The 13,414-nt window shown below is 43.8% G+C and overlaps 1 pseudogene; it reads left to right on the forward strand.

Moving 5' to 3' along the window:
* The first annotated feature begins 6,838 nt into the window (after positions 1–6,838).
* On the forward strand, positions 6,839–9,907 carry LOC113010363 (uncharacterized; annotated as a pseudogene).
* The last annotated feature ends 3,507 nt before the right edge of the window (positions 9,908–13,414 follow it).

Consider the following 13,414-nt stretch of genomic DNA (forward strand, 5'->3'; position numbering starts at 1 on the left):
TGTTTGACCCGTTGCAGTCCCCATCTGTCCCACGACAGGGACTGAATTCAGTTTAACGAGGGTGTGGTTCGGTGTTGGCTTTCCCATAACTGCTGACGGATTCTCAGTTCCTTTCTTTTAGCAGCTACCAGGGCAGGATTTGGATCTGACTCACAGGTGGCCACAATATGACCATCCTCCCCACAACGGAAACAGTACCACGGTTTTGGCTTTACAGTTAAAGCGCTGTGTGGAGGGGGCCCTGGTTCAGTCTTTGCATGGTCAGGTTTTTTAGTTTCATCTTTCTGCATGTGTTCTTTCTTAGAAGCAGTGGGTTTTCTTTGTTTCATGAGTGCTGTCAATTGACTCTTCAAGTCAGCAACTTGCTTCTTTAACTTACTTAGGTCACTTGATTCAGATTCAGCTTGTGTTTCGCTTGTTTCCTGAACACTCTGTCTATGGGAGACAACCTTAGGTTTGGTAGTACCAAGGTGCCGTTTCATTCTACTAGTTTTTGTTTCTTTATAATTTCAATAAAGTTTGGGGAAAAAAAAAACAACCTCTTCGGCCGCTCCCTTCTGCCGTATTTTGCGGCAAAATTATCCACACCCACCGCCGCGCTATGAATTGTGGGATATATGGGACCACGAAGCGTGCACCGGACCACGCTTGATATTTGGGGAAATCGACGGCGCATTTGGAGTATTGTCCCAATTTGAAGTACACTTCGAATTGGGACAGCCGTCGTCGCGTGGCGGTGAGGTAATGGTACTTAAAATGCGTACTTCAAGGGTGCAGACCCTGAATTGGGACACAGCCTCTATCCAATTGTTCAGTCTGACGTCACTAGCAGTGTCTGGACCTAAACTCCGCTGCAGGTCCATATATCAAACGATTACTATGGCATTACTGAGAGTTGAAAAACTGTCTAAAGTCTTTCATCTTTAATAAAATGATCAGCGTTCTGCTCTACCAGGTGTAACAATTGAGTTTAACATCCAGGCATCTATGAAAACGGAATTTATGACATTTAATGGAGTTAGAAGTTAGCAGGGAGTTAGCTCGCTAGCTTCTATCTAAATACAATATAGCATGTCCTGACTGCGGGGTTTTGGAAACAAATTCAAACTTACAGCTCTGTTATCACTTCCAACATAAATGAAGACGGGAAACTAAACAGCAGTGACGTTTGTAGGGTTACTGAAGTTTGGCTAGCTGGTGTATAATGATGTGCTACGTGACCGCTAGCGACACAGCTATGTTAGCATAATATAAACAAGCTAACTTTTTTTTCCACTCAATAAAAGTTAACGTGAGTGTTCTCGGTGGTCATGAACAAATGTAATCGCATGGCAGGATGTTGTAAAGGGACCAAACTTCAGCCAGGAGAACAACTGAGATAATCCATCCACAATACGAGGTTAGTCCTTCATATACTGCTGCATGGGATGGGCTGTAGCTACATCCTAAGGTTTTAAAAACTGAGCTTAAATAAATGATTAGCGGTAATGAAAGCCGAGGGAGGTCAACAGTGATCACTGACTGTTTTAGGAGCTTTTTGAGATCAAATAGAAGAAAATACAAAACATTAAACAGGTTAACAACACAAAAGCCATATTAAACGCAGACTACTTTAGGCCCGGAAGTAGGATTCGTCGCGTCATCACTGAACAACCGGATTATTCACCATGGGTTGCCCTCCCCCAGGCTTGTACCTGTGGCTTCCTGTCCTGGGGGTGGGGGTTGACTGTTCTTGGTGGGGGTTGGTTGTTCTCCTGCCCTGCAGCCCATCCTTTTGTTCATATTCCAAGACTAATTTTCTATATGTATTCTTACCCCCTAGCAACCGCCATTTCATAATGTTCCAAGCAATTACAAACTCTACAGTCTGTCTAACTCCAGTGTATATCAAGCAATCTATTATTCTGAACAGAGCTAAACTCAACATAAACTGAACCCACATTAAAGTTAGCTCGGTGCTTACCTTTAGATGAGCCCACAAAAAGCCGAGAGAAACTCCGTGATGAAGGTGGAAGTCTTTCCAAACACAGGAAACAGATCAGGGAGCAGAGACCCACGTGGTTCACGCTGATCTAAACTGCAATCCAGGAGACAAGGGTGTGCAGATCGATGCAGGTATCGATCCAAACGTTGATAGTGGTATATGTTCCTGTAAGTTCACTACTTTACTCCCGTTTCATGAAAAAGCAGCTCTCTCTGCTGGACTCCACTCCTGCACAGACACTTTGCTCCGCCCCCTTTTCCCGGCTCTGCTGTGATTTGTGGCTGTGCGGTCACATGACTCAGTGTCACAAGGTAACCATGTGGAGTGTTATTTCAAAATTAGCGCCAATCTCCTTTCTAGTGATGGTAAATTTGATTCTTTTTACTGAATCGAGTTTGAATGAGTCACTCACCAAAGCGAAACGAATTTTTGAGTCATTTGATTCACTGAGTCAGTTGACCAGAGAGTGCAAAAATGTACATTTTCACTCAAACTTAATTTGTTTCTCTTTTCATGTAAATCCTACTGCTAAGATGAGTGATTCTAAAACAAAAAAACTATTTTATAGAGCAAAAAAGAGCAAAACATTTCTAAAATTAAGCAATTTCCTATCAAAATTTCTTAATAAACATTTATTTTGTTTATTTTTATTTTATTAGTATTTTCCTTAAATGTGTCAAATATATATTTTCTCATCTAAATGTCCACTGAGCTGTGAGCCAGTGGGCGGTAATGCGCCTTAACATTGGTTGCCAACCAAGAAGAAGAAGAAGCTGTGAGCCAGGAGGGAGGGGGTGAGCGAGTCCTGAGTGATTCGCTTACGCTTACGATTCAGCACAGGAGGGAGGGGGTTAGTGAGTCCTGAGTGATTTGCTTACCCTACGATTCAGCACAGGAAGGGAGGGGATGAGTAGCTCAAATGTGCTGTTAGCATGTTAGCAGAGCGATGCTACTGTGAACTGAGGAGCTATTGTCTTGATGTGAGCTTCTACTCAGGGGTTTTTCTTCCAGTTCAGAGCAGAAATTATTTTGTTAAGATACTGGATGTTGTGTTTTTCTCCACAATTTTAATTATAAGCTAGATATATTGCTGCTAACAGCAACAGAGATGAGTCAGTTGGGCTTGTGAATCATGATTCATGAGTCAGTAAAGTGATTCTCGAGTATTGAACAATTCGTTCATGATTCGCGCATCACTACTCCTTTCCCTAAACTCTTTCCTTGGCCTTGAGCAAAACGTCATCGTGAGAGGGAGAATTGCTAAGGACTCAGGGAAAGAGAGGAGCGATGCTGAGAATTAGAACAGCCTTTTTTTAGTAGTGCACACAGCTAACTCTCTCTGCTGAATATGTAAAAAAATAAAAGTGTTACTGTGTTACATGCCTAAATGTTGCTCATGGTCTGATGAGAAATAATGTTTTCTATGAAAAGGGAAAAAAAACCCCAACAACGCTTGGACACTGCTATCATGTGGTGCCTACACAAACGCAAAGCAGGAGATAAAGCATAGCTGAATATGTTTCCAAACCAACTTCATTCTAAGCCAAAGACTAGAAAATATGGTGAAGCATATCTTCCCTTTGGTTTCACCTGCACAAGTGCCAAGGTAGGTCAAATAATATCAGGCTGATCCTGCCACGATTTGTTCCCCCTGTTCAAATCAAGGAAAAACAGTATCCCACAGCTGTTCATGTTTTTAAACCCATTTTGCACAGAGAGGCTTTTTTTTTAAATTTATTGATAGCAATGTTGAATATTATTACACAGGAAAAAAACAACTACATGGAAAATAATTACACCGTGATTCCTCTGCCTTTCTAAATAGAGGGACAGTAACTGCGTGTTTATATGTAAGCGTGTAAAACCTTAAGATAGAGACAAAATACTGTTAATCTGACTATCTGCCATTCCTCTCATGTAAGCAATAACGTGGCGCACAGCGTGACATGAAAAGAGGCACATACCTTTAACGTTGCATGACAAACAGAACAGTTGTTCACTGTTGTTCCTGTTCAAACAGGACGTTGCATTCCTCGTCCACACATAAAGGTAAAAAATGAGTTAAAAACATCTCCGTTTTCGGTGATTCAAAACACCGTTTACGTGTGGACGAAACAGCTGCATTTTCAAAAATACCCATGTAGGTGTGGACGTAGCGTAAAATAGTTAGTAGTTTATTTTATTATTACCTGCAGATTACTTGTATTTGCTTAATTTTTTTTAATAAATGTTTGAGGTGTGAAATAAACCACAATTGAGCAAAATATGGGTGTGTGTGGTTGGAGGATGTGTTAGTGCGTGTGTGTGTGTGTGAACTCGCGAGGGGGGGGGAGCGCGAACATTTTTCTGTAAAACAAAGGGAGGCCCAGTCAAAAAAGTTTGGGAACCACTGCTTTAGCACATCGAACAGTCGGCCATTCACAGAGTCCAGGTTTAAAGAATGAAATCGTTTGCACTGATGCATCTCTCCTCTGGATAAATCTGTTCAATGACAAAAAGACTGAGGTGATGGTTTTTGGTAGCCCTAAATGTGTATTTAGATGCCAGCTGATGACTGTCCCTTAATGTAATCAGAACTGAGCATAAACATAAAAGAGATTGTGCTTGTGCTGTAGCAGCACCAAAACGGTGGAACAATCTGCGTTTACAGATAAGACAGGCCTCTTCTGTTTGTTTGTTTGTTTGTTTGTTTGTTTGTTATTATTTGATTCTATGCTGTTTTATCTTGTTTTAAATATAGGGCTGTTTCAATTTTGATGTTTTTTGTTTTTTACCATTTTGTTTTATTCTATTAGTCCTGTGCTGGGTATTTTAAAGTCCTTTATGAATAAAGATGGTTTTGATTGGATAAAATTAAATACATATTGTTTTCTTAGAATTTATCGTTGTGATCCAGTGTTACTCTTTTTCTCCTCCCTGTTAAGGATCTCTGTGACTACAATAAAATTCCCTCCATCAATCACTGAACTGCACTGAAGTAAAACTTAATCCTCTAAATATTACCTGCCTAATTCCAACTTTTTTCATTATCTTAAGGCTAGAGATTTTGTAAAAACGCAGTTCCCTCACTTTTCCAATCGGCCTCCAGAAACAAATCTGGATATCATCCTGCAGACGAACCCTCATTGGCCTTGTATAAAATACTAGATGCTTTTGTCCCCAAATCAATTTCTCATATTAAGCTGAGTTGGGAGGAAGAGCTACAGACAACCCTGCCAGAACAGCAGTGGGATTCTGCTTTGAAATTGATTCACTCGTCCTCAATTTGTGCTCGTCATGCTTTGATTCATTGCAAGGTGGTCTATAAAGTACACTATACAAACGCAAAATTATCTAAAATCTATCCAACCATTAGTGATGCCTGTAGCAGATGCGGACTATCGCCTGTCAACCATGTCCACATGTTTTGGTCTTGTTCGAAACTGAGTGTATTTAGGAGGAATATATTTGACACACTTAGCCAAGCATATGGCCAGACTGTCCCTCGTGTCATGTCATTGTTGAAATCAATAAAACAAAGTTGGAAAAGTAAAACTTAATCCTAAGGCCTGCAATACACCAAAGGACATCACTAATAAACACTAACTATACAGAACTTTAAGGTCACTTTGATTAGTCAATATAGATTATAATCTTGAGCTCATATTTTGTTCTCTGTTCTTCTTGCACCAACATTTTTTTCTGCAGGTAAGAATAGTCATTAAGAACTATCTTCAGTGTAAAGAAGAACAAGAAGTATTGGAAGTGATTGTACAGCCCCCACAGAGCACATCATCAAGTTTGTCTGGGATCACATGAAGAGAGAGAAGGATGTGAGGAAGCCTACATCCACAGAAGGTCTGTGCTTAGTTCTCCAAAATGTTAAGAACAACCTACCAGCTGAGTTCCTTCAAAAACTGTGTGCAAGTGCACCTAGAAGACTTGATGCTGTTTTGAAGGCAAAGTGTGTTCACACCAAGTATTGATTTGATTTAGAGTTCTCTTTTGTTCATTCACTGCATTTTGTTGATTGAGCTAGCAGGGCTCAAACTAGAACACCGATCAGTCATATTTGTAGGTTATTGCCAATAACATTCAACTATTAAAATACATTTTGCTAAAGTGACTTTAATGTCTCCTGTATTAGATCAAAATAAGAGAAAACAGATAACCACTGTTGTGATACCCTTTATCTCTCACCTGGGTTTGTTGCTTTTGTCAAGTCAATTAATACAAAGAAGGACTGGCTTTGTTGAGCTTCCTCAGTTAAAACACTAACACAGGTACACACTTAGCCTGTATTTTTGTAGGAAAATTACATTCTGGCAACTTTAGCTCACCATCTGCAAACTTAAAATGTGAAGTTCAAGATTACAGAAAACACTCTGAAGCAGAATTAAGAGAAACTCTATATTTGTTTCTTTATCAGTACCTGTGAGAAGACAGTTCATACTGTGTTGTTCTCTCTGCAAAGGTTTCTATCAGTAAATCTCAGAGAGACAAAGTAAACATTTACCGTCAGGTCCCGAGCTACTGCTAAAGATACTGTTAGGATACATCACTGAAGATGCGTACCAGTGCATCCAGGAGATGTGTCTTTATAGTTAAACTCTGGCTGAGCCAGTGATGCCTAGGAAGAGACTAGGTGACAACCAAGAAAGTTTGGTGACTACTGGAGAGACAGATGACAGCTCGGTAAGATGGCTCCAGGGGCAGGGTGGGCTAGCATCCCGGTCTGCAGTTTTCGTGAGAAAGCACCCCAAAAAGCTACGGAAAGCCCTAAAGAAAGATACCCCCAGGAGATCCCGAGAGGGGGGGAGGATGAGGTCTCCAATCGGACGGACTCAAGGTTAACGACCAACGCAATGAAAGGACTACGAGTAAGACATGTATCTGCGGCAAGCTGTGTAAGAACCAGCGTGGCCTAAAGGTCCATTAGGCTAGAATGAAATGTTTGGAGCGGGAGAGTGAGGTGCAACGCACAGGTCCTGAACCTGGTGAGACGCAGGAGGAGCCTGGCCAGGAGGCACCCCACAGAGCCCAGTCCCTCTATGCACTGGACTGTTCCAATCCAAGCAGTGTAGTTCCACAACAGCGGATTAAGTGGCCACAGCCAGCAGCCGGAGCGAGTGGCAGAAGTTTGATGAGGATGTCTCCAACATCATACAAGCTGTAGCCAAAAGAGATGCCGACAGCAGGCTTAAAACAATGACCACCATCATAGTCAGCTACGCCTCAGAAAGGTTCGTCTGATCGAGAAGTGTAACAACAAGACCCCTTACACCATGAACCGCAGGGCCATGAAGATTCATCAACTGCGCCAGGAGCTCAGGAGCCTTAAGAAGCAGTTCAAGAACGCTGATGCGGAGGAGAAGCAAGCTTTAGAGGAACTGCACAACATCTTGCGGAAGAAGCTGATTACCCTCCGTAGAGCAGAATGGCACAGGAGGCGAGGAAGAGAGAGAGCCAGCAAACGTGCAGCTTTTATTGCTGATCCCTTTCGCTTTTCCAAACAATTGCTTGGGGTTAAGTGAAGCGGGCAGTTGGAGTGCTCAGCAGAGGAGGTGAATAACTTCCTTCATGAGACCATGACCCATTGAGGGAACAAGACTTGGGACCAAACAAAGCTCTCATCAACCCTGCCCCACCATCTGTAGAGTTCAAGTTGACGGAGCCAAGTTTGAAGGAGGTGTGTGAGGTCATCAAAGCAGCCCGCTCAGCATCCTCCCCAGGTCCCAGTGGCGTACCCTACCCTGTCTATAAGCGCTGCCCAGAGCTGCTTCTCCACCTGTGGAAGATCTTAAAGGTGATATGGCGGAGAGGGAGAGTTGCTGATCAGTGGAGGTGCGCAGAGGGAGACTGGATTCCCAAAGAGGAGGATTCGAAAAACATAAACCAGTTTCGGAGCATTTCACTGTTGAGCGTGGAGGGGAAGGTGTTTTTTAGCGTTGTCTCCCGGAGACTGACTGAGTTTCTCCTTAGAAACAATTACATTGATCCATCAGTTCAGAAGGGGGGGATCCCAGGAGTTCCTGGTTGCCTAGAGCACACTGGTGTAGTTAAACGTTAAAGAGAAGCCCATGAGAACAGAGGCGACCTAGCTGTATTGTGGCTGGACCTGACTAATGTGTATGGGTCGATCCCACACAAACTGGTTGAGCATGCTTTACACCTCCACCATGTCCCTAGCAAGATCAAGGATCTGATCCTGGACTATTATGCCAATTTCAGGCTTAGGGTCACTTCTAGGGCAGTTACTTCAGACTGGCACCAACTCGGGAAAGGTATAATAACAGGCTGTACCATCTCAGGTACGCTCTTTGCCCTGGCAATGAACATGGTGGTAAAGGCTGCGGAGGTGGAGTGCAGAGGGCCGTTAACAAGGTCAGGTGTTCGTCAGCCCCCTATCAGAGCCTATATGGATGACCTCACCATTACAACATCATCAGTTCCAGGGTGTAGGTGGATCTTGCAAGGTCTTGAGAGACTCATCTCATGGGCAAGGATGAGTTTTAAACCTTCCAAGTCAAGCTCCATGGTACTGAAGAAGGGCAAGGTGACGGACAAGTTCCGGTTCTCAATTTCAGGAACCATTATTCCATCCATAATGGAACAACCAGTTAAGAGCTTGGGGAAACTCTTTGACTCCAGCCTGAAAGACTCTACTGCCATTCAGAAGGCAAATGAGGAGCTGGGAGCGTGGCTCATTAAGGTAGATAAGTCCGGCCTGCCTGGAAGATTTAAAGCCTGGATCTACCAGCATTCCATCCTGCCCCGAATCCTGTGGCCCTTGCTTGTCTATACAGTTCCAATAACTACTGTGGAATCTCTTGAAAGGAAGATCAGTGGCTTTCTTCGTAAGTGGCTGGGACTTCCCCGCAGTCTCACAAGCACTGCCTTGTATGGGGCAAGCAACAGCGTGCAGTTACCCTTCAGTGGTCTCACAGATGAGTTCAAGGTGGCTTGCACACGAGAAGCCCTACAGTACAGAGATTCTAAAGACTGCAAGGTGGCATCAGCAGGTATTGAGGTAAGGACAGGAAGAAAGTGGAAGGCTGAGAAGGCAGTTGAGGTGGCGGAGTCACGCCTAAGGCAGAAAACACTGGTGGGGGTCTTAGCAACAGGGGTAGCAGGCTTGGGGTACTTCCCAAAGGCCCAGGTCAGCAGGGCACAGGGAAAGGAGAAACACCAGCTACTCCAGGAAGAGGTCCGAGCAGGTGTGGAGGAGGAGCGAGTAGGTAGAGCTGTAGGCCTTAAGCGGCAGGGAGCATGGACAAGGTGGGAGAGCACATTGCAGCGCAAGGTCACCTGGGCATAGATCATGCAGGCAGACTTCCACCGGATCCGATTCCTAGTGCAGGCAGTATACGACACTCTGCCAAGCCCAGCAAACCTCCATCTGTGGGGAAAGATTTATTAAAGCTGGAGAGAAACCCCAGGTGCACCCACATTTGACAACTGGCCTCCTCAACACAGCCTCTGAGTGGCAGCTACAGGCTGACCTGGGTAAACAACTAAAGTTCCCTCAGAACATTGCAAAAACATCACTCCGGCCAGACATGATAATTATTTCTGTGGCCTCAAAACAGCTGATCATGCTGGAACTCACAGTGCCCTGGGAAGAGCGGATTAAGGAGGCCAATGAAAGGAAACGAGGAAAGTACCAAGAACTAGTGCAAGAGTGCAGGGGAAGGGGCTGGAAGACTTTCTATGAGCCCATAGAAGTGGGTTGTAGGGGGTTTGCAAGACGATCACTCTGCAAAGTCCTAGGCCGGCTGGGCATGGCTGGGGCAGCCAAGAAGAGGGCCATCCAGGCTGTGAGTGAAGCGGCAGAGAAAGCCACAAGGTGGCTGTGGATCAAGAGGGCTGATCCGTGGGTAGCTACTGGTACGCAAGTCGGGGCCTGAACAACCCCGGCTGGGTCGCCTGGGCGAGGGTGTATGATGTTGTGAGACCCGAAACACATGATGACCCCAGGATACATCACTGAAGATGCATACCAGTGCATCCAGGAGATGTGTCTTTATAGTTTACTGTGCCACATGCATATCTTTGGAAATAATGAATTAGGTGGCAAAATTTGAGAATTAAAATCAGTTAATTAACTAAAAAGATAGAAAACAAGTAGAAAACCAAATTGAAAGGAAATATGTGTCAGTGTGTCTCCTCCTGTGATAAAGCTCCACATGTACCACTGAAAACAGTTAAATTTGTTTGAATCTGAAATCATGGCTCAAACTACTTGTTCTGAGACCATTTCTTCATTTTTCACATCAAACTGTTTAATAAGACAAACTTTACACAGAGTTCATCAATGTACTGATGATGCCATAGCCCTGACACTACATACTGCCCTGTCACACCTGGAGAAGAGAGACACGTATGTGAGAATGCTGTTTGTAGATTACAGCTCAGCATTCAATACCATCGTTCCCTCGAAGCTGGACAGGAAACTGCAGGATCTAGGACTGAGCAGCTCCCTCTGCAGCTGGATCCTTAGCTTCCTGTCTGACAGACGCCAAGTGGTCAGACTGGGCAGCATCACCTCAATGGGGGCGATTGTGGCTCAAGAGTTGGGAGTTCGCCTTGTAATCGGAAGGTTGCCGGTTCGAGCCCCGGCTTGGACAGTCTCGGTCGTTGTGTCCTTGGGCAAGACACTTCACCCGTAGCCTACTGGTGGTGGTCAGAGGGCCCGGTGGCGCCAGTGTCCGGCAGCCTCGCCTCTGTCAGTGCCCCGCAGGGTGGCTGTGGCTACAATGTGGCTTGCCATCACCAGTGTGTGAATGTGTGTGTGAATGGGTGGATGACTGGATATGTAAAGCGCTTTGGGGTCCTTAGGGACTAGTAAAGCGCTATATAAATACAGGCCATTTACCATCCCCCATCACACTGAACACTGGTGCTCCACAGGGGTGTGTACTGAGCCCTCTCCTATACTCACTCTACACCTACGACTGCACAGCCACTGACAACTCCAACATCATTGTGAAGTTTGCGTACGACACTACAGTGGTGGGTCTTATCATCAATGGTGATGAGACGGCTTACAGGGAGGAGGTCAGCGCCCTGACCCACTGGTGTCAAGACAACCATCTCACCCTCAACGTCGCAAAGACAAAGGAGTTGATAGTGGACTTCCGGAGGTGCAGAGAAGTACACACCCCCATCACCATCAACGGCGCTGCTGTGGAGAGAGTGAGCAGCTTCCGGTTCCTTGGTGTACATCTTGCTGAGGATCTTACATGGTCAGTACACATAAACAAAACAGTGAAGAAGGCGCAGCAGCGCCTCTTCTTTCTCAGGAGACTGAAAAGATTTGGCATGAACCCCCGCATCCTCAGGACCTTCTATCACTGTGCCATTGAGAGCATCCTCACTGGATGCATCACCACCTGGTATGGCAACAGCACCGCCTACAACTGCAAAGCTCTCCAGCGAGTAGTGCGGTGCTCTGAACGGATAATTGGAGGTGAGCTTCCCCCCCTCCAAGACATCTACAGGAAGCGCTGCCTGAGGAAAGCGGGGAGGATCATCAAGGACTCCAGTCACCCCAGCCATAAACTGTTCAGACTACTTTCATCAGGAAGGAGGTTCTGCAGCATCCGGTCCCGTACCAGCAGACTGAGAGACAGCTTTTTCCATCAGGCCATCAGACTGCTGAACACTTCATAAACAACTCAGCTTCACTACTGGAACTTCAACATTATGCACTCCATACTGTACAGTAAATGCCACTGTTTTGCACATGTCTCAACTCTGTATATTTTTATATATTTATTTATTGTTTACTCTATTTAACTTGTAAAATATGTGTGTACACACACACACACACACACACACACACGTAGAAAAATATTTAGTATACACATCCAGGAATGCATATACTATTATATACTGTACATATATTTATTAGTTTCAGATGTAGCCATTCTTGTATTTTTCTTGTTTACGTTATTGTATTTGCACAACTCTGTTGCTTGTGAAGCTCGCACACAAGAATTTCACTCACATGTACTGTACCAATGTACCTGCACATGTGATGTGACAATAAAAGTGATTTGATTTGATTTGAAATATAACTAACGCTTTAACATTATCAGGATTTCATCATACAAACTTCAAATCAACAGGGAAACAGCTGCAGAACATGTGGATCAAAATGAATTTATTAAAAAACAACATGTGGACTTCAAGGATATAGTAAATACACTAAAGTGAAAGGAGGAGCCAAAATTTGAAGGAATTTGAATTAAGTAAAAGTAGTCATCTGTGATCTTTAAAATGGTCCTGATGTGTGCTGCTGTTTTTAACTTTCAACATTTCTTTGCTGCCTCTGTGAATACGAATGTGGTCTTTGCCTAATTGAATAAAGGTTACACTGACTCACTGGTTCATCTTCTGGTACAAACTGGCATTATATGGAAATACAGCCCAAAACCAGTTTAGCTTGAGTTTCTTTTTTCTGGACATAAAGTCACAGCAGGTGTCGTTTCAAAGCTGGTGGACAGATTTAGTTCATTTTGGAAGTTTTAGAGCAATTGCTGTGAAAACATTTGCAGTTTTGGGAGAAAATGATTTAAGAGAAGATTTTACAACAGCAAAAGATTAAATATGAATGAAGGATTGAAATTTAACTTAGGTAACACATAAAATGAATACAACTACTAAACACTACTGTGTCCTAAGGAAACAAAGAATAAAATGTAACAGGGATAACATTTTAGAGAATTAAAATCCCTAAAAGTAAAAAAAATAAACTTGATATACATATCTATACATGCAGCTTCCTAAATGTAACATTCAGAATTATTCACTGCAGGTCCAGAAATCAGAGCTACCTCATCAGATCCAAGTGTGACATCAGCTGACACTCTTTACAGGAGATTCCATCTAAACTCTGTGGAGCCTGATCTCAAGGTTTTTAAGTCTGACCCTGAAACCAGAAGAGGATCTTTCTCTCTCTTCAGATTCATTGTGATCCAGTGATTTCAGTCCTGCATGCTCAGGCTGATGTTTGCACAGAGCAGATAATGAAGTGAATGTTTTTGCACGTTGGTAACAGTGAAACAGTTTATTTACAGCGTGGGATCGTTTGTGTTTGAAGTATGAACTGAGATTCCTGAAGCTCTTGTCACACTGGTCACAGCTGAAGTTCACTTCCATGTGTGTACGTTCATGTTTGTTACGATGACCTGATTGTGACCAGCTTTTGTCACAGTGTCTGCACTTGTATGGTGTCCCTCCTGCAGTGGTGAAGGATGACCCACACTGGTCACAGATGTGCTTTTTGACTCCACTGTGGAAGAGTTCATGTATTTTTAATGTACTTGGTGTGTGGAAGCCTCTCCCACATTCTTTGCAGTAGTTCATTTTGTCTCCAGTGTGGCTACGTTGATGTGTTTTTTGGTCCCGTTGATGATTAGAAGTTTTTCTACATAGGTCACAGAGAAA

This window comes from Astatotilapia calliptera, chromosome 3 (genome assembly GCF_900246225.1).
Source record: "Astatotilapia calliptera chromosome 3, fAstCal1.2, whole genome shotgun sequence".
NCBI classification, from domain to species: Eukaryota; Metazoa; Chordata; class Actinopteri; order Cichliformes; family Cichlidae; genus Astatotilapia; species Astatotilapia calliptera.